The following is a 5,576-nucleotide window of genomic DNA, read 5'->3' as shown; positions in this document are numbered from 1 at the left end:
GAAACCTAATACAATGGACTGAAGCAACTTTATAAACATTGAATATCAATCAATGGTAGATATATTTAATATCAGTCAATGTAGTCTAAATATAGTTATATATTTAAGAATATTCCACCCGCATTTATTGAAACTTTTCAAACCATCAATCGGTATTTATTGCAAATATAATAGTAAGCAAGGTATTAACTAAAAATTAAATTATAGATTGCAACAGGAATCCTGCAGTATCACTTGTTCTAAACATTTGGAATAATAAAATTAATTTCCAACAATTAATATAGAGAAGATAAATCTGATATGTCTATAAGTAGAACCTTTATCACCCATTGCTGTATTGGCCTGTTATAATCCCTGTAGCATGATAGTTAAAGTAGATTTTCAATTGCTAATAATTTGTATACTATTAGTAAAATGATGAGGATTGGATAAAGATTGGCAGTAAAAGAACATAATGAACAAAAACCTAGGAGTATTTGTTTAAAAATGTTTAAAGACAAATCATGAAAAGATGCTTCATCACTTTTTAGTAATGGTGAACTGAATCTGCAAAATCAAAACATCAATATGCAGGTATAAGTTCGACTTTCTTGAGCCATGTCAATGTTGTCTTGTTGTGTTCGAAGCAAAAGAATGAAAAGTCAAATTTAAAATATTAAATATGTTTTTTATAAGTTATTATTAAAATTTAACATATAAATCTTGTAAAGTGAAAGTTGTCACACTTATTTAATCACAATTTTAATTCAACCATGTGCCAAACAGACCAAAGTAAAAAATAGTTTAGCTGGAACTAAGAACAACCAATTGCAGAGAAATGGTACATCAGCGTGATAGACATAGTCTACAAGATATACCCAATTGGTTGATAAAAAGATTGCACAATAGAAAGGTACAAGTTTTGCAAGTTATATTGGTTAAGAAAGTACTTGTTTTCTGCTTTTTGATAGTGATGTAACAGGCGCGCGGTTCAAGGATTAGTGTAGTGGTTTAAGACCATGTGCAATGGGTGTGTTTAGTTGAACTCAACATGCAAAATCTCTTCCAATGGGTGTTTAGAGTAGTGTTGAGTGTGAGGTGGAAGAGAGAGGTGTTGAGAAAACTCAACACAATTGAATGCTGACGCAGGGGGCATGTGGCAGCTTCTGATTGGCTGGTCAGATTTTTATCCATTTAATACTTTGAACTCAATTATTTCGTTGCAAATTATTTTTTTTATTTTTTATTTTTTTTACCAAAATTCATGATTTTTTTTTCTCTATAAATAGAGACTTGGTTCATTTGATTTGGACACAGAAAAAAAACCAAATTTTTCACTATCTTAATCTTATTATTATCTTTCTATTAGTGTTTACGTTACTTGTGTGTTGTATTTTAATTTAATTTAATATAATTTGTATCGTATCCAATTATTTAAATAAATTGTTTTTATTACAAAAAATAAAAAATAAATTGTTAAGTATTTATTATTTTAATTTAATTTTAATCGATAATTATAATTTTATGTAATTATAAAAATAAAAATAAAATTTAAATAAGAATATGAAAATAAAAAGTGGTGGGGTAGGGTGTTGAGTGAAAAACCATTGGAGAAGGTAAAAGTTAAATGAGTGTTGAGTTATTAGGTGGAAGAGAGAGAAAATGATGTGGAGTGTTGGGAGTTGAAAAAGTGGGTGTTGAGTGTTGAAACCATTGTAAATGGTCTAAGGTATATATACAGCAGCAAAAGGCAAAGAGGAAACAATTGTACCTTTGAAGGTAGGGTTGAAAAGCAGCTTTTGTGCAGAATTTTGCTAGGTACGCTCAAGTAGGTACTGATTCAACTGGAGGATTTATGTAAATGAAATGCAAATAATATTTTTAAACAAACTTGAGGTTCAGTAGTATCATTAAGTCATGCACATATTGGCTCCAATTTGCAAAACAAATGTTCTCTCCAATTTTCCTAAAGATAACAAACAAACAAAATTCAGAATTTAAGTAAAAAATTTCAGAACATCGGTTAAAATCTCAGAACCATGTTAAATCAAATGTATACCAACATTTTCATTTTAGAAGAGAAATCAGAACACGAAATACAATGTTGCCACAAACCTCATTTTAGATCCATGTGCTCTTCAAACAAAGTTAAAGGAATCATATTGTGATCTCATTTTACAATATTGAAATTAGTTAGATAAATTTTAAAATTGAAATTTAATAGTTACAGAGAAAAAAATTTTAATTTAAAATTCAAATTCAAATTCAAAGGATAGCACCATCGTAACTATCTTTAGCATTTGAATGGATAAGTTGCAAAATCACTAACTTCACCACTTACAAAATCACTTTTTTTTCACTACTCTCTTTGAGTTGTTTTGCCAACACCACCATCTCATCTTGAAGCTTCATGAGTAAAATTTTCAACAATAAAGTACAACAATTAATATGATTAATAACAAAGCATTGAGAGAGCAAACACAAATGACAATAACAATTAGATACTCCTATCTAATAAATTTTTGCATATAATTTAGTAACATTGACCTCAAAATATCAGTCCTACTTTTGGAAAAAATATATACCTTTGTTGTTTTAATTTTTTTGCATAGAAACCTAAGTTTTATAGGCTATAGAAACCTCCGTGTAGTAGAACTAACAAACCATTAAACAAACTTCAATTGTACCTCTGTTTTTTAATGTGTGCATGTCCTGCAGAATCCAATTTAACTGATGATAAGTGATTTGTCTCATAAGGAAGCTCTATCTTCAGTACTTGAGGCTGCTCTCCAATGAATCATATGTGTAATGGTAAAGCAGTCTACAAAATACAAGCTACGGTGAAACAGGTTAACATTAACTTACACATGCCTTCTTTACAATTCTTACTTCCTTTTCACTTTTTGGATTGGATATCAGTAGATCATCATGATATAAGGTTCATAACAGAAGTAGGACAATAACTTCTCCTAGATAATAGTACATACAAACCATTTCATTATAGCCCTGATTCAAAGTGAGACAAACTTCAAACTAAATCTTCATTCAAAACGGTACTTGCTTCAACATTCAAATTCAAATTAAATATTCAAAAATGCAGGGGTAAGACTAAACATTCAAAAGGAAACTAAAAGAAGGAAGGATGGATTTAGTTGATTCAATCCAGGATAAGATGAATATGAAAGAATAATGAACACTAAAACAAATAGAGTTTGCTCCTATTAAAATAAAATAAAAAACATAAAATTCATATCATCACAAACATAACCCATTAAATAATTACATAAATATATAGGGTCTGTTCAAACAAGTTTCAGCAAGGAATAAAATAAAAGGGAAAAATAAAAACCCTAAAAAAATTAAATAAGAAGAAAAAACAGAAAATCAAGAAAAACTTACACAGGAGAATCAATGTTTATTGTGTTGCTTGCAAAAAATTTACATGAAAGTTCACCACAAAAATCAAGAAAAACACTAATACTCTGAGAAAGCTACCATCGTGTAACCCTCATCTAAAAAATTCCATCATCCTCCGCCATTTATTTCGCCGATACACTACAAAAACCAAAGAACACAACAAATCTGTTATGAACAAAATTTGTTAGGAACATAAGAAGAAGAAGGCGTGAAAGAAAAGGGAAAACATTCATTTTGAGAGTAGCAGAGGAAGGAGAAACGAAGACGAGGAAGAAAGGGGACGGCGACAGATTTAGGGTTTGATGAGCTGAATGAAGGTTTTAATGGAGAAGAAGATAGTAAGCCGCAGAGGGAAGAGAGAAAGGGGAGGAGAATTTGAACGTGAAGAGTGAGAGAGAAAAAACGGAAGAGAGAATGAGACGGAAATATGAATTGAAATGTATTTTGAAATTGTGTAAGCTGTTTGTCTACCATGTAAAACCCTAAATCAAACAATATTATTATTACACAATGGTTAATTTGATGTTATGAAATAATCAATAGGAAAATTGACAAAAGGGTGCCACATAGATTAATGGTGATATATGATTGGTGTAAGTGAAGTTTGATTTAGCAAATTACTAAAATGGGCATATTTTAGTGTAAATTAAAATTAACAAAAGGGTAATTAAGGGAGTTAATAGGCATGTTATATTCTTAGTTAGGTAGTTGATATATTTTTGAATTGATATTTGATTAACATCTTACATTTATATTTATTAATAGTTTTTCTTAATTTTTGTCTTAATAGATTATATAAAAAAAGAAAATTTCTTTGCCAACCTCCCTACCTTCTAGTCCACCTCTGGTGAAAACTCCATACTACCCCTGACTTCGGAAATGAACTTCCGAAATGCAAGAAAAAAGGTGGTTTCGGAGATGCATCTCCGAAAGCGCCTTTTTTTTTGAAAAAATTGTCTTATTTCGGAAGTTCATTTCCGAAAACAGCATTTCGGAAATGAACTTCCGAAATACTGCGCGTTTTGCAGATTTATCAAAACACTCCCCCTCCCCCAAACATTTTACCCTAATTCAAATCAAAACACAACCCCTCTTCAAATTTTCTGCAAAAAGCAAGTGTAAGATCAAAGAGATTGCCCAAGTCTTCTTCCAATCTCAACCAAACTCATCATCAAACACTAATTGGTAAGTTTATCATTGTTTTTTCAAGTTTTAGATCTATTTGAATAAACTCTATTAGGGTATTTAGAAACTGAAAAAATCACATTAAGATAGGTTAGTACTGATATTAGGATGTTTAGTAGGCATAAAAATAGTTTTGGTGTAGGTTTTTTGGGTCTGCCATTGGAGGTTGCAGAGAAGGGCCCAGGGTAGGGAGACCCAGACTGCGTCAGCTAAACGCGAGCGGGCGGCGGTGCAGCTGGCGTCGACACAGGGATGGGGGCAGGGTCGGGGACGCTGTGTGCGAGTACCCGAGGACGTGGGAGAGGGTACCTCTTCATCTGGATCTAGGAGTCGGCTGGCTCGGGTATCTTCTTCACTACCACGATCACGTCGCTCGGCGTATCTGAGAGGGAGAGGTATTTTTTATAATTTAACCGTTTAATTGTCACCATTTTTTATAATTTAACTTTTTTTTGTCGCTTATTTAATATATGTCGCTTATTTAATATATGTCGCTTATTTGTTTTTTTTGTAACAGGAGAGAGAGCCGCTGAAAATGGTGAACCACGCCCGAAAGATTTTAAGTCTGTTTAAACCACCAGCTGAGTGATTTAACGACCATGTGCGAGGTTCAGGGCTCTGCATGACGGGGTACACCACCATCAGCACCGGCATGTAGGGGGCATTTGTGGAGCGCCGGCACAAGGAGATGTCCTCTTTCCACCTGCCAGTTGGGGAGATGACGATCACCTTGCATGACGTGCAGTGTCTTCTCCATCTGCCGATCAGGGGGCCGCTGTTTCACCACTCCAGGATCCAGAGGGTCGAGGCCATTGAGTGGATGACGCTCTATTTGGGCATGGAGCACGAGGTTGCTCACTTTGAGTGCGTCACGACATCTGGGCCTCGTGTCCGGTTCACCACACTGAGCACCTATTTTGAGCACCACCTGAACGCGGCTGCCGATGCCCAGCAGGCGGGTGACGAGTTATTCACACAGTATCACCGCAACTGCG

At 33.6% G+C, this 5,576-nt stretch overlaps 1 long non-coding RNA gene across 1 annotated transcript; it reads right to left on the bottom strand.

Moving 5' to 3' along the window:
- On the bottom strand, positions 1 to 3,861 carry LOC131648324 (uncharacterized). The gene is made up of 5 exons (XR_009298114.1): positions 3,379 to 3,861; positions 2,667 to 2,800; positions 2,321 to 2,385; positions 1,751 to 1,945; positions 1 to 354 (listed from the first exon to the last, which is right to left on the bottom strand). It is a non-coding gene; the product is annotated as an uncharacterized LOC131648324 (long non-coding RNA).
- Between the last annotated feature and the right edge of the window lie 1,715 nt (positions 3,862 to 5,576).

This window comes from Vicia villosa, linkage group LG2 (assembly GCF_029867415.1).
Source record: "Vicia villosa cultivar HV-30 ecotype Madison, WI linkage group LG2, Vvil1.0, whole genome shotgun sequence".
Classification (NCBI taxonomy): Eukaryota; Viridiplantae; Streptophyta; class Magnoliopsida; order Fabales; family Fabaceae; genus Vicia; species Vicia villosa.
The sequence above is the reverse complement of the archived record's forward strand: the minus strand, read 5'-3'. Positions and strand labels throughout refer to the sequence as shown.